At 47.2% G+C, this 20,531-nt stretch overlaps 1 protein-coding gene and 2 pseudogenes across 2 annotated transcripts in view; 2 read left to right on the top strand and 1 right to left on the bottom strand.

Annotated features, from left to right (window-relative positions):
* The window catches only part of CLUAP1 (clusterin associated protein 1), a 214,801-nt gene that overhangs the window by 81,341 nt on the left and 112,929 nt on the right, over positions 1-20,531 (bottom strand). The window lies entirely within an intron of this gene.
* On the top strand, positions 3,180-3,298 carry LOC134946367 (5S ribosomal RNA; annotated as a pseudogene).
* On the top strand, positions 8,475-8,593 carry LOC134946263 (5S ribosomal RNA; annotated as a pseudogene).

The following is a 20,531-nucleotide window of genomic DNA, read 5'->3' as shown; positions in this document are numbered from 1 at the left end:
CACAGAAATGATCAGCACAAGTTTTGTTTTTTGTTTTCAAATTTTGTCCATTTCACATTTTGTGACCACGATTAGTGAAAACGTAGGCACGCGCCACACTTCGGGCAAGTTGCAGAGCAAAATTTTACTTTCCCAATCGTTGGATGATAAATGAACAAAGGTTGAAAAAGAAAAAAAATAAATAAATCACAAAACCTGTGTCGACAGTTGTCACATTGACCTTTTGAATCTGTCAACCTTTGACCATAGCGACCATTTGTGGTAAAGCTACTGACTGTCTATCCATTGACTGAAATCCAATATCCCCTGGTAGAAGCTTCAGAATGAATCAAATGTATTTATGGACATATCCACATTACAAAAAGTGTAGAAGTGAAATTACAGTGCAGTCTCACAGCCCAGTAAAATATATCTGCAATATAAATATGTAAACTTTTAATGTTGCAGATGGTAAGAAGCTATTTTCTCTAACGTCCTAGTGGATGCTGGGGACTCCGTAAGGACCATGGGGAATAGACGGGCTCCGCAGGAGACTGGGCACTCTAAAGAAAGATTCAGTACTATCTGGTGTGCACTGGCTCCTCCCTCTATGCCCCTCCTCCAGACCTCAGTTAGAATCTGTGCCCGGCCAGAGCTGGGTACTCCTAGTGGGCTCTCCTGAGCTTGCTAAAAAAGAAAGTATTTTGTCAGGTTTTTTATTTTCAGAGAGCTTCTGCTGGCAACAGACTCTCTGCTACGTGGGACTGAGGGGAGAGAAGCAAACCTACTAACTGCAGCTAAGTTGAGCTTCTTAGGCTACTGGACACCATTAGCTCCATAGGGATCGAACACAGGTAACAAAAAAAAGGAGAAAAGAAGACTCTTTTGTGGGCGCACTCTTGTATGTGTATGTATAAACGTCTCAGAAGAAACAATGATAAAAATATATACATTTTATTAACAAAAATCGATGAAATAGTAGTAGAATATATTGTCAAAATATCAAAAAGGAGGGGGGGGAAGGGAGGGTGAGGGAACACAGAACAGATTTTAACAGTGTAAATACTGAATAACAGTTCTGAACTGCCTGGGTTCAAAAAATACAGAAAGATAACAGCTGAAGGCATGAAAAAATACCTATATAGTCCTGAGTGGGTATATAAATCAAATTTTACCTATATTAGGTTGATGAAATGTCAGCTATGTCTCTTGTGAGAAATATAGAAATAGAAAAAGCTTGAATGAGCAAGATGAATCTGCTGTCAGTGTTAGACGCTGAGCAAAGCCGTCCAAGGAATTCTACTGAACTGAGTATTCCTCAAGAGTCTCCCACTTGAGTTCTAACCCAGCCCAACACTGCTTAGCTTCCAAGATCGGAAGGATTCGGACGTTGCCAGTGTGGTATGAAAGTAGAAGGAATATCTGATATCGAGGGCTCAGGAATCACTGATGAGAGTTCACGAATGGGGAAGAAAAGATTAGATGTTGTTAGAAGAAGAAAATAGGGGATCTGCTGCCAATGTTAGACAGGGATGGTTACCCCTGAATCAATGGTGAGAGTCCTGAAATTAGAGAAGGTGAGAAAGACCGAAGAGAGAAAGAAACAGTGCTGATCTATGGTTGTTTTGCTGGAAAGGTCAAAGGTCAATGAGCTATAGGTACAAATAGACAGTTGTCCTACAGATAACTTGTTACAGATAAGCCTTTCAATTGTAGGGTACTGACAGTACTTGTGATTTTAATAATACCAAATGTTACGAGAAGCTGATTGTAAGCAAATTATCAGAAAAAGAATATGATTTGAACCATAGAAGAATATCTATTTCTTGTTAACAGATTAATATCATGCATCACAGAAAGATATATCATGTAGAAAAAAATTAACAAAGTAGTAACATATTGATGGCAACAGTTCTATAATCGGGAGAAAGATAAATTGTGACTTTTATATCTCACTGATAGCAGAGCTGCCGAGATACAATATATAATAATTATGGAAAATGTTTCTATAAACCTTCTCTCCAAGTGGATTTAGAAAAAAGCAGAAAGAAAGGAGAGAAGAAAAAGAAAAAAAGAGAGAGAAATTCTTGAAAGAATGCTGAACCAGTAGATATATCAGAATTGAAACTGAACAAAGTTCTAGTAACCTATTAGCTCAACAATATTATATATCGTAGAATGAGGAGCCGCTGAGCGCCGGCTGTCTAAAAGACAGGTACTATCATAAACCTGATATAAATCAATTTCATAAGACATTGAAGTAAATACCAATAGAAGTAAGAGAAATATACTGTGATTGTGCAGATGTTACCCGGGATGAAGGGAGCAGTCAATCACTGGCAGTGTACAGTATACACAGGAGATGTCCGTATCAAGGTCCAGGCGTGTCACGAATGCGGGATACAGTGTATACTGACAGTACCCGGGATGAAGGGAGCAGTCAATCACTGGTAAGAGGCAGAGTATAATGTACACAGGAGATGTCCATATCAGAGTCCAGGCATGTCACGAATGCGGGATAGAATGTGTACTGTGATAACACAGTGAGATGCGGCCACAGAGCAGAACAGTCTACCTGGTCAGTTTCCGAGACGGAGTCTGTGGAGGTCTATTGCAGACAGATAGCAGAACGTCCGATGACCGTGATGAGGCGTGCCGAGATGAGGAAAGGAGGAGCGCAATGTCCGATATCACGTCGCGGCAGTGTGTGGTGGCTCGAGCTCGTAGCGGCTGGATGAGACGGGGCTGTGCAAGGTTCAGGCTGTCCGGAGTCGGCTGTCCCCCAGGCAGTGGGGTGTGGAAGACGCGTTTCGCCCGTTCACCGGGCTTGGTCACTTCCTGTTCGTTGAGGGGATCGTGCGGCCTTTATATTGCAAGGGGCTGGCCGGTGTCCAATCAGAAGGGAGGTGTGTCCTACATATTCAGATTGCTGCACAGATGTAACTGCTGTTCTAAATCACATTGAATCCTAATTGCACTTGCAGTTAATGGCCCATTGCACGAGAGGAAAATAAATGGAAAAAAATAGAGAAAAATAATAAATCTAATTTCAGGACTCTCACCATTGATTCAGGGGTAACCATCCCTGTCTAACATTGGCAGCAGATCCCCTATTTTCTTCTTCTAACAACATCTAATCTTTTCTTCCCCATTCGTGAACTCTCATCAGTGATTCCTGAGCCCTCAATATCAAATATTCCTTCTACTTTTATACCACACTGGCAACGCCCGAATCCTTCCGATCTTGGAAGCTAAGCAGTGTTGGGCTGGGTTAGTACTCAAGTGGGAGACTCTTGAGGAATACTCAGTTCAGTAGAAGTCCTTGGACGGCTTTGCTCAGCGTCTAACACTGACAGCAGATTCATCTTGCTCATTCAAGCTTTTTCTATTTCTATATTTCTCACAAGAGACGTAGCTGACATTTCATCAACCTAATATAGGTAAAATTTGATTTATATACCCACTCAGGACTATATAGGTATTTTTTCAGGCCTTCAGCTGTTATCTTTCTGTATTTTTTGAACCCAGGCAGTTCAGAACTGTTATTCAGTATTTACACTGTTAAAATCTGTTCTGTGTTCCCTCACCCTCCCTTCCCCCCCCCCCTCCTTTTTGATATTTTGACAATATATTCTACTACTATTTTATCGGTTTTTGTTGATAAAATTTATATATTTTTATCATTGTTTCTTCTGAGACGTTTATACATACACATACAAGAGTGCGCCCACAAAAGAGTCTTCTTTTCTCCTTTTTTTTGTTGCATGTTTCATTACTGACTCAGGGTGCACCACCAAATTGAAGATTAATTAGAAGACATTGGTTTTCTCTCTTTACTCATTATATTTTGGTCTAAACATTATCTATTAGATACGTCATTATTTTCCAGTGCGGTATACCCCCGATACATGTATGTATTCAAAACACTGAGATAAATCTCAGTTTCCCATACCTTGCACGGCCTCGTACATTCTGCCAATAGGATCTCTTTCCTTCTATATAGTAGTTGTCTTCGTTACAATATCTTTCTCCCCCTTTCTGCTCCCCCCCCCCCTTTGTTTTTATCCACGCAATGACAGCATTCTCATTAAAAACTGAACTAACCTCTAAACGTAGAAACAGAGATTATTCTTTATGACCAATTTTAGTGATTATTTCCATTATGTCCAGTTTTAGAATATAGCCTCGGTTATGATATGCTGTCTTTATCTCCATATTTTTATTTTTATCATCTTCATTTTCATTTCATGTATTCATTTTTCCATTGATATTTAATCACCTTGTTTATTATTTTTCTCTATTTTTTTCCCATTTATTTTCCTCTCGTGCAATGGGCCATTAACTGCAAGTGCAATTAGGATTCAATGTGATTTAGAACAGCAGTTACATCTGTTCAGCAATCTGAATATGTAGGACACACCTCCCTTCTGATTGGACACCGGCCAGCCCCTTGCAAGATAAAGCCCGCACGATCCCCTCAACGAACAGGAAGTGACCAAGCCCGGTGAACGGGCGAAACGCGTCTTCCACACCCCACTGCCTGGGGGTCAGCCTCCTCCGGACAGCCTGAACCTTGTACAGCCCCGTCTCATCCAGCCGCTACGAGCTCGAGCCACCACACACTGCCGCGACGTGATATCGGACATTGCGCTCCTCCTTTCCTCATCTCGGCACGCCTCATCACGGTCATCGGACGTTCTGCTATCTGTCTGCAATAGACCTCCACAGACTCCGTCTCGGAAACTGACCAGGTAGACTGTTCTGCTCTGTGGCCGCATCTCACTGTGTTATCACAGTACACATTCTATCCCGCATTCGTGACATGCCTGGACTCTGATATGGACATCTCCTGTGTACATTATACTCTGCCTCTTACCAGTGATTGACTGCTCCCTTCATCCCGGGTACTGTCAGTATACACTGTATCCCGCATTCGTGACACGCCTGGACCTTGATACGGACATCTCCTGTGTATACTGTACACTGCCAGTGATTGACTGCTCCCTTCATCCCGGGTAACATCTGCACAATCACAGTATATTTCTCTTACTTCTATTGGTATTTACTTCAATGTCTTATGAAATTGATTTATATCAGGTTTATGATAGTACCTGTCTTTTAGACAGCCGGCGCTCAGCGGCTCCTCATTCTACGATATATAATATTGTTGAGCTAATAGGTTACTAGAACTTTGTTCAGTTTCAATTCTGATATATCTACTGGTTCAGCATTCTTTCAAGAATTTCTCTCTCTTTTTTTCTTTTTCTTCTCTCCTTTCTTTCTGCTTTTTTCTAAATCCACTTGGAGAGAAGGTTTATAGAAACATTTTCCATAATTATTATATATTGTATCTCGGCAGCTCTGCTATCAGTGAGATATAAAAGTCACAATTTATCTTTCTCCCGATTATAGAACTGTTGCCATCAATATGTTACTACTTTGTTAATTTTTTCTACATTTACATGCTGCCTGGATTCCCAATAGAACTGGACATCACATATTATTGTGAAACATTATCCCTCTGTTATATGTGTTTGTGTTTATCAGGGAATAATATGTCTAGCCTGATGTTTTGTACAGAATGCATATGAAGATGTATATATATGAATGTACTGGTTATTGTATTATAGTTTGTAAAATAATGTTTCCCCCCCCCCCATGTGACTGCTTTGATAACCTGTTTGTTTGCTGTTGGAGATACATCCAGTCTCAGATGTCAGTCCATACACCCCCCTCATTCTTCCCCACACAATGGATTCCAGGCTACACAATCAGATTAATTAAGGTTCATTTAGTTAACATCTATTGTGTGCTAGAGGACATGCCTGGACATGTTAAAGTAGGTCTATCTGAAAGTGTTCTGTAGTCAGCCCCTTTAATGTAACCCACCCAATACAGAGCCAGAAGGTGTCGCCTTATGGTAGGACAGACAAAAGGTTTGAGGATAACAGAAGCTATTGAAACAGAGAGTGCATGGAAGTTCCTGGCCTGAGAGGAGTGATGTGTTTGGCTTCTGAAAGCTACTGGGGAAGATAGTGCTGCCAGTGTGCTGAGGCCTAGAAGCATTGTTGGGATCTGCTGGTTTCAAGAGGCTACTGGACGTGCACTGAGGGAGAGATCTACACAGAAGGTCAGAGAGAGTGGATGTACCTCTGGAGTGGAGACACTGACTAGGCATTGCGGTGCCGTCAGTGGCAAAGGGCACTGTGTGAGCTGGTATCCCAGACCAGGGGACACAGAACTACTCCTGGCATGTGACATCAGGAGACTGTAATTCTAAACTACTGTGGGGACTTAGTAAGTACGATACCATCCTGGCTTGCAATTGTTAATGTTATTGTGTACTGTGTGTGTATTTTTACAATAAAGGGCATTTGCCACTTTACTAACTGTTTACCTGAGTGATCAGAGAATCCGTATCCTCACAATTGGACTTGGCCTGCTTGCAATTGTGAAGAATGCATTTGTTAAGAATGTGATTTAAGAATGGAGTTAGAACCGGAACTGAAAACCATTTCTCCTCTCTTCACAGGTAAAAACCCCATCTTCATGCTTGTATATCTGAGTCTCTCATCTCTCTCTGGCTACACTTTTCACACCCCAAGGAAGTTTGTCTGCAAATGTCTGTGATCCTTCTTCAATGCAAAATAACCTCTGTTAATTAGCTGAACTTCTGATTGCATACCTCCCCCTTTGCCAGCTGATATAGTTGGAGCATTTAAGAGCAATATTATCAAGGCCTGCAGTCAGGACTTGGCCTGCTTGCAATTGTGAAGAATGCATTTGTTAAGCATGTGATTTAAGAATGGAGTTAGAACCGGAGTTTGAACTGGATTTGGACTACGCTAAAATCTCGAAAAAAACAATTTCCCCAAACACTGCAACTCAGGACCATCATGTGGCCTCTCCTCACCTCTGCCTTGAGAACACCAGGACCAATGCCTACTACTTCTCTGTCCAAGAACATCATGACTGCCCCCAAAAACTACCCCTCAAGCTGAGCAGGGAACTGAGGGGCGTGCGCATCAGGACCAGATTTTGCTGGGTCAGTTCCATTGGACATTAGTGTGCACTCCACATTCTTACACCCACCCGCACTGCTCCCCACACTCTCACACCCACCCACACTGTTCTCATGAGACCAGGACATTTATCATATTCACAAATTAATGTTTTCCTGCAAATGTGTCTTTCTCTTCTTTCTTCTTACAGGGTACTTTCCCCCCACTGTGTGCTATTCCTATAATGTGTACCTCCATTGGTTGCACACCCTGCCAGCAGTAACCTACACAGTGCGCCTCACATGGCTGCCTCGGATGGTTCCTCCATGGGCAGGGTGTGCTTCGTTTGGATCTTTCCATGCAGGGTATAGCATACTCCTACACTCGTGTCAGTTTTTCCCGTGAATGCATTTGGCCCTTGTATGGCTCATCTCCCACTGTGTAACCTTCGTAGTGCGCCCAACATGGCTGCCTTATCTGGTAAACTTGTGGATGGGATGAAAAATACATGGACCTGATGGTTTTATTGGGACCCTACTCTGAACCTAAGGACTCTGCAATCTCCCCGTTTTGTGTTCTCTTCTAGGGGTGGACTATTCCACCCTGGGTAATCCTACGCAGTGCGCCTAAGATGGCTGCCGCACCTGGTACCTTGTGAGGGTGGAATACACAACCCCTGGAGGTTATTACCCAAAATGCTTACACCAACCCTGCATTATTCTTTCTGTTTTTATTGTCTGTGTGGTTTATCTTTTGATGTAATACTTAAATCTTCTGTATTATGTGCATTGTTTGAGTTCTAGTTGGCGCCGCGGATGGCTGCCTCGGTGCTGCTCTGCCAAGCAGCCTTTGTGTTTAGTCCTACGTGTATAATATGTCTAATATGTTGAGTCTATTGTACAGTTGCAATGTGCAGTATCAACTCATACGTGTAATGTGTGTAATGTATGCTATATTCTTCCCCCTTCAAGTTGCTGCTTGGCGATGCATTGTACCACAAAGAATTCCTAGTGTACGTGAGTACACCTGGCCAATAAAGCTGATTCTGATTTCTGTGATGCATGATATTAATCTGTTAACAAGAAATAGATATTCTTCTATGGTTCAAATCATATTCTTTTTTCCTGATAATTTGCTTACAATCAGCTTCTCGTAACATTTGGTATTATTAAAATCACAGTACTGTCAGTACCCTACAATTGAAAGACTTATCTGTAACAAGTTATCTGTAGGACAACTGTCTATTTGTACCTATAGCTCATTGACCTTTGACCTTTCCAGCAAAACAACCATAGATCAGCACTGTTTCTTTCTCTCCTCGGTCTTTCTCACCTTCTCTAATTTCAGGACTCTCACCATTGATTCAGGGGTAACCATCCCTGTCTAACATTGGCAGCAGATCCCCTATTTTCTTCTTCTAACAACATCTAATCTTTTCTTCCCCATTCGTGAACTCTCATCAGTGATTCCTGAGCCCTCGATATCAAATATTCCTTCTACTTTCATACCACACTGGCAACGCCCGAATCCTTCCGATCTTGGAAGCTAAGCAGTGTTGGGCTGGGTTAGTACTCAAGTGGGAGACTCTTGAGGAATACTCAGTTCAGTAGAAGTCCTTGGACGGCTTTGCTCAGCGTCTAACACTGACAGCAGATTCATCTTGCTCATTCAAGCTTTTTCTATTTCTATATTTCTCACAAGAGACGTAGCTGACATTTCATCAACCTAATATAGGTAAAATTTGATTTATATACCCACTCAGGACTATATAGGTATTTTTTCAGGCCTTCAGCTGTTATCTTTCTGTATTTTTTGAACCCAGGCAGTTCAGAACTGTTATTCAGTATTTACACTGTTAAAATCTGTTCTGTGTTCCCTCACCCTCCCTTCCCCCCCCCTCCTTTTTGATATTTTGACAATATATTCTACTACTATTTTATCGGTTTTTGTTGATAAAATTTATATATTTTTATCATTGTTTCTTCTGAGACGTTTATACATACACATACAAGAGTGCGCCCACAAAAGAGTCTTCTTTTCTCCTTTTTTTTGTTGCATGTTTCATTACTGACTCAGGGTGCACCACCAAATTGAAGATTAATTAGAAGACATTGGTTTTCTCTCTTTACTCATTATATTTTGGTCTAAACATTATCTATTAGATACGTCATTATTTTCCAGTGCGGAATACCCCCGATACATGGATCGAACACAGGTACCTAACCTTGATCGTCCGTTCCCGGAGCAGCGCCGCCGTCCCCCTCGCAGAGCCAGAAGTACAGAAGCAGCAGAAGCAAGAAGACATCGAAATCGGCGGCAGAAGACTCCTGTCTTCACTTAAGGTAGCGCACAGCACTGCAGCTGTGCGCCATTGCTCCCGCAGCACACCCACACACTCCGGTCACTGTAGGGTGCAGGGCGCAGGGGGGGGGGCGCCCTGGGCAGCAATTAAGATACCTCATGGCAAAAGTCTACATATATACAGTCAGGCACTGTATATATGTGCGAGCCCCCGCCATTTTTACACGAGAAGCGGGACAGAAGCCCGCCGCTGAGGGGGCGGGGCCTTCTTCCTCAGCACACCAGCGCCATTTTCTCTTCACAGTTCCGCTGGAAGGACGCTCCCCAGGCTCTCCCCTGCAGTATACAGGTGCAATAGAGGGTAAAAAAGAGAGGGGGGGCACATAAATTTAGGCGCAGATATATATATATATATATATATATATAAAAACAGCAGCTACTGGGTAAACACTAAGGTACAGTGTAATCCCTGGGTTATATAGCGCTGGGGTGTGTGCTGGCATACTCTCTCTCTCTGTCTCCCCAAAAGCCTTTGTGGGGTCCTGTCCTTCCTGATGAGGAAGGATACGTGGAGGCAGAACAAGTGCAAATAGATGTGGTGTCGCCCCCGACGGGGCCGACACCTGATTGGATGGATATGTGGAAGGTGTTAAATGATAATGTAAGCTCCTTACATAACAGATTGGATAAAGCTGTAGCCTTGGGACAGTCAGGGTCTCAACCCATGCCTGCTCCCACAGCGCAGAGGCCGTCAGGGTCTCAAAAGCGCCCAATATCCCAGTTAGTGTCACAATCCTGACTGTATGTTTCATATTTGGTGACTTACCCCTGCCATCTGTCCCGGATCCTGTGTCTTTTACTCACTGAGTTAAACAGCTTGTCAGCACTATGAGTTTTCCTGAGTTCTCTGCCTGAAAGGTAATAGTTAATTAGCTCCACCTGTGGTGATCTCCTGTGTAAGGCTGAATTCAGTAATATGAAGTTCAGGCTTCAGTGTTCTCTCGGCCTGCTAGGCCTCATTCTACATCACAGCCTAGTCTGGAGTAGTCACATGACAGTGACTGTTCACCTGATCCAGAGTTGTCCAATCCTCTGCCAGCCTGAGACTCTATGCATCACCTAATCCTGCTCACCAATCACCAAGAACCAGGAAGTATAAGTTTGGAGGCTGAGTTAGAAACTGGGCCAGTTCCTTGTGTCACACTCACAGCTATGTGTGAGTCTTCAAGCTGAGCTCCCTAAAGGTAACCTTTATACTCTAGTTCCTGAGAAAACTCTGTTCCTTGTTACCCTGTTTGGTTTACTTTTGTGTTGCCACTGATGATCACTATTTCCACGAGTCTCAAAGTAAAGGCACAGCTGCAGTGGTTCATCTTAAAGGCACAGTATTATATTCCATAGTCTCAACTGAAAACCACAGCTGCCGTGGTTCATCTTTACTGCTGTTGTAGTTGTGATCTCCAAAGTTCCCGTATCCCTGCAGCATCTCCGTGCCTCAGTACCTCAGCATCTCCGTGCCTCAGTACCTCAGCACCTCAGTGCCTCCCAGCACCTCCGTGCCTCCCAGCACCTCCGTGCCTCAGCACCTCGTGCCTCCTGCATCTCCGTGCTTCCAGCATCTCCGTGTCTCGGATCCTCGTGCCTCCGGTGCCTCCGTGTCTCAGCATCTCCGTGCCTCAGCACCTCCGTGCTTCCAGCATCTCCGTGTCTCAGCACCTCGTGCCTCCAGCACCTCGTGCCTCCAGCACCCCTGTGCCTCAGCACCTCGTGCCTCCAGCACCTCGTGCCTCAGCACCCCAGTGTCTCTACGCACCCCAGTGTCTCTACGCACCCCAGTGTCTATTCGCACCCCAGTACCTCCAAGCACCTCAGTGCGTCCAAGCACTTCCGTGACTCCTAGTACCTTAGTGTCTCCAAGCGCCTCCGCGCCTCCTAGCACCTTAGTGTCTCCAAGCATCTCAGTGTCTCCAAGCACCCAGTGCACTTTAGCGCAGTTGTACCTGGTATCTTCACTGATTCATCAGCGCCTTTCCAGTTCTGTCTTTCAGGAGACCTTCAGCGTCCACACGTGCCTCCTGTCTGCCGACCTAATCCTGCATGAGGAGAACCTAGATTCGGCCATCTCTGCTGCGGTTCCTCTTCCCAGTCACCGGAAGAAACCCCGAGTCCACAACACTCCCAAACCAGGTCAGTGGTAGTATTCATATAATCCTCCAGTCGCCCGCACAGACTTCACTAACACCGGGTTCACAAAACCTCAGTCATGATAGTAGGAACTGGCCACATGGCCCCGGCCGAAAGTGTTTGTCTGACGCAGGACCTCCTAAGCAATATTGCAGGACGCTTGGAAGGTCTGGAGTCGACTCAGCATCAATTAGCACAGTGTCTGCAGCGGAATTCTTTCTCCAGAGATTCTCTGACCTTCTGCACTAAGACTCCTGACCAACTGCAGATTTTCTTCCAGATGTTATTACAGTTACAAGAACTTTTGTCTAGTATTCTTTCTGTGATGCCTGATCTCTTCAGGAATACAACCAACGTTGTTGATCCTGTTTTGTCCCATCCAGTTAATAGAGTCTCCTCCTCTGTGCAAGGAAAAGTTGTTCATCAGAGCTATCCACGGCCCAAACTCTCTGAAGCTGAACGTCAGCGGCGTAGGGAGCTACACCTCTGTCTTTACTGTGGAAATTCCAGTCACTTTGTTAAAGACTGCATTCTTCGTAAGCCAGGGAATGGTGACAAATCTCAGTATCACAGTGCTCATGTCTACAAGTCATCCACAGTAGCCGATCCTGCTACTGCTGATGGGGGTATCAAGATGGCTACTCTGAAAGAGACTCAAATTTATGACTGGGGTCCGGTGATTAAAAGACCTTATCCCAAGTTAAGTGTCCAGAGAAGAATGTTTAAGCCATTTAGAGTCACAGAGGAGTCCGTGTCTTCAGCCCAAGGAGGGGCGTCCGTGTCTTCAGCCCAAGGAGGGGCGTCCGTGTCTTCAGCCCAAGGAGGGGCGTCCGTGTCTTCAGCCCAAGGAGGGGCGTCCGTGTCTACAGCCCAAGGAGGGCCGTCCGTGTCTTCAGCCCAAGGAGGGGCGTCCGTGTCTTCAGCCCCAGTGAGGGGTTCAGAGCGTCCAGCCCCAGTGAGGGGTTCAGAGGGTCCAGCCCCAGGGAGACTACAGAGCGCTGCCCAGCCAGAGAGTCTACAGAGCGCTGCCCAGCAAGAGAGTCTACAGAGTGCTGCCCAGCCAGAGAGTCTACAGAGTGCTGCCCAGCCAGAGAGTCTACAGAGTGCTGCCCAGCCAGAGAGTCTACAGAGTGCTGCCCAGCCAGAGAGTCTACAGAGTGCTGCCCAGCCAGAGAGTCTACAGAGTGCTGCCCAGCCAGAGAGTCTACAGAGTGCTGCCCAGCCCCGTGAAGAGGGGGCTCTTGCCTCAACCCAGCCCCATGAAGAGGGGGCTCTTGCCTCAGCCCAGCCCCGTGAAGAGGGGGCTCTTGCCTCAGCCCAGCCCAGCCCCGTGAAGAGGGGGCTCCTGCCTTAGTTCAGCCCCGTGAAGAAAGGGCTCAGCCCGTCCCGGTTCCAGCCGGTCCAGCAATATTCCAGGCTCCACCTGGTCAGTCCGTCCCGGTTCCAGCCGGTCCAGCAATACTCCAGGCCCAGCCTGGTTAGTCCGTCCCGGTTCTAGCCGGTCCAGCAATACTCCAGGCCCAGCCTGGTCAGTCCGTTCTGGTTCCAGCCGGTCCAGCAATACTCCAGGCCCTGCCTGGTCAGTCCGTCCCGGTTCCAGCCGGTCCAGCAATACTCCAGGCCCACCCTGGTCAGTCCATCCCGGATCCAGCCGGTCCAGCAATACTCCAGGCCCTGCCTGGTCAGTCCGTCCCAATTCCAGCTGGTCCAGCAATACTCCAGGACCAGCCTGGTCAGTCTCCTTTGGCCCCAGCCAATTCAAGTATCCTCGGATCCAATTCAGTCCTACTCGTCCAGCCAAAGATTTCTCCAGTTTCAGTCTGTTCAAACTCATCTGGACACAAACCGATTCCAAGCATTGGTCCGAGTAAAGAACTTTTGTCTATTGGTCCCAGTAAAGGACTTCCACCATCTAGTTCTAAAATTAGACTTCAGTCTGTCTCTGATTCTGTTTCCTTGTCTTCCAGCACTGAGTCCACAGCTTCTGCGGGGAATTCTAATACCTCTTCTCCTCGATGTCGGGATAATTCTGCTGTAGCATCTAAAGTCAAGAAAAATACCAAGGCTATTGACCTAATGTCTGAATGGGTACCTCAGTCTAATGTTGTTTCAGTGGCATCTGTTTCCTTGAGTCCAATTTCATCCTCCACTCAGTCTTCAGAACATTCAGCCAATGCTCTGTTTTCTGACCCATCGCTTTCTGAGCAAGATAATGCCTTGATGAACCAATACATTAGGAATTTCAGGAATGCCAAGAATTGGAAAACAGTACAAAGACAACAGCCTGTTGATTTAAGTGTTGGTTATGTTTCCATTGATTCCACTCTCCCTGGTCAAAACCAAATGTTCCCGTAAGAAGAAGAGGCATCAACGAAGGTCCTAAATTCTTCCGTATGAATTTCTCAAGTTCCTCTAAGATTCAAGATGGGTGTCCGGAGTCCACCCTTGAAGAGGGGGATACTGTCACAATCCTGACTGTAGGTTTCATATTTGGTGACTTACCCCTGCCATCTGTCCCGGATCCTGTGTCTTTTACTCACTCAGTTAAACAGCTTGTCAGCACTATGAGTTTTCCTGAGTTCTCTGCCTGAAAGGTAATAGTTAATTAGCTCCACCTGTGGTGATCTCCTGTGTGAGGCTGAATTCAGTAATATGAAGTTCAGGCTTCAGTGTTCTCTCGGCCTGCTAGGCCTCATTCTACATCACAGCCTAGTCTGGAGTAGTCACATGACAGTGACTGTTCACCTGATCCAGAGTTGTCCAATCCTCTGCCAGCCTGAGACTCTCTGCATCACCTAATCCTGCTCACCAATCACCAAGAACCAGGAAGTATAAGTTTGGAGGCTGAGTTAGAAACTGGGCCAGTTCCTTGTGTCACACACCACAGCTGCCGTGGTTCATCTTTACTGCTGTTGTAGTTGTGATCTCCAGAGTTCCCGTATCCCTGCAGCATCTCCGTGCCTTAGCATCTCCGTGCCTCAGTACCTCAGCACCTCCGTGCCTCAGTACCTCCGTGCCTCAGCACCTCTGTGCCTCCCAGCACCTCCGTACCTCCGTGCCTCAGCACCTCGTGCCTCCAGCATCTCCGTGTCTCGGATCCTCGTGCCTCCGGTGCCTCCGTGTCTCAGCATCTCCGTGCCTCAGCACCTCCGTGCTTCCAGCATCTCCGTGTCTCAGCACCTCGTGCCTCCAGCACCCCTGTGCCTCAGCACCTCGTGCCTCCAGCACCTCGTGCCTCAGCACCTCTGTGCTTCCAGCACCTCTGTGCTTCCAGCACCCCAGTGTCTCTACGCACCCCAGTGTCTCTACGCACCCCAGTACCTCCAAGCACCTCAGTGCGTCCAAGCACTTCTGTGCCTCCTAGTACCTCAGTGTCTCCAAGCGCCTCCGCGCCTCCTAGCACCTTAGTGTCTCCAAGCATCTCAGTGTCTCCAAGCACCCAGTGCACTTTAGCGCAGTTGTACCTGGTATCTTCACTGATTCATCAGCGCCTTTCCAGTTCTGTCTTTCAGGAGACCTTCAGCGTCCACACGTGCCTCCTGTCTGCCGACCTAATCCTGCATGAGGAGAACCTAGATTCGGCCATCTCTGCTGCGGTTCCTCTTCCCAGTCACCGGAAGAAACCCAGAGTCTACAACACTCCCAAACCAGGTCAGTGGTAGTATTCATATAATCCTCCAGTCGCCCGCACAGACTTCACTAACACCGGGTTCACAAAACCTCAGTCATGATAGTTAATTGACACAGATGTCGACACGGAACCTGATTCCAGTGTCGATGACGATGATGCAAAGTTGCAGCCTAAATTGACTAAAGCCATCCGCTACATGATTGTGGCAATGAAGGATGTGTTACACATTTCTGAGGAAAATCCTGTCCCTGACAAGAGGATTTATATGTATGGGGAGAAAAAGCAAGAAGTAGCTTTTCCCCCGTCACATGAATTGAATGAATTATGTGAAAAAGCATGGGATTCCCCTGATAGGAAGGTAGTAATTTCCAAGAGATTGCTGATGGCGTATCCTTTCCCGCCAACGGACAGGTTACGCTGGGAATCCTCCCCCAGGGTAGACAAGGCGTTGACACGCTTATCTAAGAAGGTGGCCCTGCCGTCTCAGGATACGGCCACCCTAAAGGATCCTGCGGATAGAAAGCAGGAAGCTATCCTGAAGTCTGTTTACACACATTCTGGTACGCTGCTGAGGCCAGCAATTGCTTCGGCCTGGATGTGTAGTGCGGTAGCAGCATGGACGGATACTCTGTCTGAGGAGTTAGATACCCTGGACAGGGACTCTGTTCTAATGACCCTGGCACATATCAAGGACGCGGTCCTATATATGCAGGATGCCCAGAGGGACATTTGCCTGCTGGGCTCTAGAGTAAACACAATGTCCATTTCTGCCAGAAGGGTCTTATGGACTCGGCAATGGACAGGGGATCCCGACTCTAAAAAACACATGGAGGTTTTACCTTATAAGGGTGAGGAATTGTTTGGGGACGGTCTCTCAGACCTAGTTTCCACAGCTACGGCTGGGAAGTAAAATTTCTTGCCTTATGTCCCTCCACAGCCTAATAAAGCACCGTATTACCAAATGCAGTCCTTTCGTTCGCAAAATAGCAAGAAAGTCAGAGGTGCATCTTTTCTTGCCAGAGGCAGGGGTAGAGGAAAGAAGCTGCACCATGCAGCTAGTTCCCAGGAACAAAAGTCCTCCCCGGCTTCCACTAAATCCACCGCATGACGCTGGGGCTCCACAGGCGGAGCCAGGAGCCGTGGGGGCGCGTCTCCGACATTTCAGCCACCAGTGGGTTCGCTCACGGGTGGATCCTTGGGCTATACAAGTTGTGTCTCAGGGATACAAACTGGAATTCGAGGTGACGCCCCCTCACCGTTACCTAAAATCGGCCTTGCCAGCTTCCCCCATGGAAAGGGAGGTAGTGCTGGCAGCAATTCACAAGTTATACCTCCAGCAGGTGGTTGTAAAGGTTCCTCTCCTTCAACAGGGAAGGGGTTACTATTCCACTATGTTTGTAGTACCGAACCCGGACGGTTCGGTCAGACCCATCTTGAATTTAAAATCCCTGAACATTTATCTGAAGAAATTCAAGTTCAAAATGGAATCGCTCAGAGCGGTCATTGCAAGCCTGGAAGAGGGGGATTTTATGGTGTCTCTGGACATCAAGGATGCTTACTTGCATGTCCCTATTTATCCACCTCATCAGGAGTATCTCAGATTTGTGGTACAGGACAGTCATTACCAATTCCAGACGTTGCCGTTTGGGCTCTCCACAGCACCGAGAATATTTACCAAGGTAATGGCGGAAATGATGGTGCTCCTGAGAAAGCAAGGAGTCACAATTATCCCATACTTGGACGATCTCCTCATAAAGGCGAGGTCCAGAGAGCAGTTGCTGATCAGCGTAGCACACTCTCATGAAGTGTTGCAACAGCACGGCTGGATTCTGAATATCCCAAAATCGCAGCTGATTCCTACGACGCGTCTGCCCTTTCTGGGCATGATTCTGGACACAGACCAGAAGAAGGTGTTTCTCCCGGCGGAGAAGGCTCAGGAGCTCGTGACTCTAGTCAGAGACCTCTTAAAACCGAAACAGGTGTCGGTGCATCACTGCACGCGAGTCCTGGGAAAGATGGTGGCATCATACGAAGCCATTCCCTTCGGCAGGTTCCATGCGAGGATCTTTCAGTGGGATCTGTTGGACAAGTGGTCCGGATCGCATGTTCAGATGCATTGGCTGATCACCCTATCCCCCAGGGCCAGGGTGTCTCTTCTGTGGTGGCTGCAGAGTGCTCACCTTCTCGAGGGCCGCAGGTTCGGCATACAGGACTGGGTCCTGGTGACCACGGATGCGAGCCTCCGAGGATGGGGGGCAGTCACTCAGGGAAGAAACTTCCAAGGGTTGTGGTCAAGTCAGGAGGCTTGTCTGCACATAAATATCCTGGAACTAAGGGCCATATACAACGCCCTGAGTCAAGCGGAGCCTCTTCTTCGCAACCAACCGGTGCTGATTCAGTCAGACAACATCACCGCAGGGGCTCATGTAAACCGCCAGGGCGGCACAAGAAGCAGAGTGGCGATGGCGGCAGCCACCAGGATTCTTAGTTGGGCGGAGAATCACGTGCAAGCACTGTCAGCAGTGTTCATTCCGGGAGTGGACAACTGGGAAGCAGACTTCCTCAGCAGACACGATCTCCACCCGGGAGAGTGGGGACTTCATCAAGAAGTCTTCAAGCAGATTGCAAATCGGTGGGAACTGCCACAGGTGGACATGATGGCGTCCCGCCTCAACAAAAAGCTAAAAAGGTATTGCGCCAGGTCAAGGGACCCTCAGGCGATAGCTGTGGACGCACTGGTAACACCGTGGGTGTTCCAGTCGGTCTATGTGTTTCCTCCTCTTCCTCTCATACCCAAGGTACTGAGAATCGTAAGGAAAAGAAGAGTGAAAACAATACTCATTGTTCCGGACTGGCCAAGAAGGACTTGGTACCCGGAACTGCAAGAAATGCTCACAGAGGAACCATGGCCTCTGCCTCTCAGACAGGACCTGTTGCAACAGGGGCCCTGTCTGTTCCAAGACTTACCGCGGCTGCGTTTGACGGCATGGCGGTTGAACGCCGGATCCTAGCAGAAAAGGGCATTCCGGTTGAAGTTATTCCTACGCTGATAAAGGCTAGGAAGGACGTGACAGCAAAGCATTATCACCGTATATGGCGAAAATATGGTGCTTGGTGTGAGGCCAGGAATGCCCCTACAGAGGAATTCCAGCTGGGTCGATTCCTGCACTTCCTACAGTCAGGTGTGACTATGGGCCTAAAATTAGGGTCCATAAAGGTCGAGATTTCGGCCCTATCCATCTTCTTTCAAAAAGAACTGGCTTCACTGCCTGAGGTTCAGATGTTTGTTAAGGGAGTGCTGCATATTGAGCCCCCTTTTGTGCCACCAATGGCACCTTGGGATCTTAACGTGGTGTTGGATTTCCTGAAATCCCACTGGTTTGAGCCACTTAAGACCGTGGAACTAAAGTATCTCACGTGGAAAGTGGTCATGCTGTTGGCTTTAGCTTCAGCTAGGCGTGTGTCAGAATTGGCAGCTTTGTCATGTAAAAGCCCCTATCTGGTTTTCCATATGGACAGGGCAGAATTGCGGACTTGTCCGCAATTTCTGCCAAAGGTAGTGTCATCTTTTTCATTTGAACCAACCTATTGTGGTGCCTGCGGCTACTCGTGACTTGGAGGACTCCAAGTTGCTGGACGTAGTCCGGGCTTTGAAGATTTATGTAACCAGAACGGCTGGAGTCAGGAAGACTGACTCGCTGTTTATCCTGTATGCATCCAACAAGCTGGGTGCTCCTGCTTCAAAGCAAACTATTGCTCGCTGGATCTGTAACACGATTCAGCAGGCTCATTCTGCGGCGGGATTGCCACAGCCGAAATCAGTGAAAGCCCATTCCACAAGGAAAGTGGGCTCTTCCTGGGCGGCTGCCCGAGGGGTCTCGGCATTACAGCTTTGCCGAGCTGCTACTTGGTCGGGTTCAAACACTTTTGCAAAATTCTACAGGTTTGATACCCTGGCTGAGGAGGACCTTGTGTTTGCCCATTCGGTGCTGCAGAGTCATCCGCACTCTCCCGCCCGTTTGGGAGCTTTGGTATAATCCCCATGGTCCTTACGGAGTCCCCAGCATCCACTAGGACGTTAGAGAAAATAAGAATTTACTCACCGGTAATTCTATTTCTCGTAGTCCGTAGTGGATGCTGGGCGCCCGTCCCAAGTGCGGACTTTCTGCAATACGTGTATATAGTTATTGCTTAACAAAGGGTTATGGTTATGTAGCATCGGTTGAGTGATGCTCAGTTGTTGTTCATACTGTTAACTGGGTAAGTTTATCACAAGTTGTACAGTGTGATTGGTGTGGCTAGTATGAGTCTTACCCTGGATTCCAAAATCCTTTCCTTGTAATGTCAGCTCTGCCGGGCACAGTTTTCTTAACTGAGGTCTGGAGGAGGGGCATAGAGGGAGGAGCCAGTGCACACCAGATAGTACTGAATCTTTCTTTAGAGTGCCCAGTCTCCTGCGGAGCCCGTCTATTCCCCATGGTCCTTACGGAGTCCCCAGCATCCACTACGGACTACGAGAAATAGAATTACCGGTGAGTAAATTCTTATTTTGCAGCCTGCAAGTAGCCAAGACACCTGTGATGTTTCTTTGAGGGAAACAAGGAGAAGAGGGAGTGACATGGATGACTAGGATCAGCAATGGTCTTATTAGCTTTTACTAAGCTCCGCCAAGCAAAACTGTTCTCAGACATTGGCAAAGAATGATTCTCTCAACCGCTTTAACCACCCAAACTAAAGATCTATGGTCATAACATTGGATTCCCTTACCACAGAGTGGGACAAATGCATTAAGCCTGGAGAAGAGATAAAGAAGTGATAAGTGCACGGTGATAACGCACCAGCCAGTCAGCTCCTGTCATTTTTTTAAACCTGTAATGATTTCCTGCTGCGTTATCTGTATCACTTCTTTACCCCTTCTCTAGGCTTAACCCCTTCTGTGGCAGGTTTTAAATTTAAAAACACACCTTGGGGGTGTGTGTTTTTAAATTGAAGTGGGAGCGGGGAAGGGGGGAAGGTGTAGGGGTGGCGAGTGATGGGGCAGGGCGAGGCAATCGCCTGGCCATCGCCCGCGGGGATCGCCAGCCCCAGCGCTGATTCCCAGTCATCTTGCGTCACCCGGGAATCAGCATAAGCCATATTACAGCTAAGCCCGCCCCCCGGGCCAATAGGAGTCTGGGGGGCGGGCTAAATTCCATAATGGAGTATGCTGATTCCCGAGCGCCGTGCAAACTGCACAGCTGTCCCCGGGGAATCAGTCAGTAGTATGCCCGGAAATCTTCCGGGGTTGCCAGCGCTGTCAGTGCTGGCTACCCTGGAAGATTTCCGGGCACACCACTGAAGGGGTTAATACATCTGCCCCAGTGTTAGAATACAGTACATTAGGAGACTTTCAATTATGCAGCAGTAAAAGTTTACAAGAACAGACCTTGTTAAAC

The sequence above is a fragment of the Pseudophryne corroboree genome, chromosome 7 (genome assembly GCF_028390025.1).
Source record: "Pseudophryne corroboree isolate aPseCor3 chromosome 7, aPseCor3.hap2, whole genome shotgun sequence".
NCBI classification, from domain to species: domain Eukaryota; kingdom Metazoa; phylum Chordata; class Amphibia; order Anura; family Myobatrachidae; genus Pseudophryne; species Pseudophryne corroboree.
Note: the sequence above shows the minus strand (reverse complement) of the source record. Positions and strands in the feature narration are given on the sequence as shown.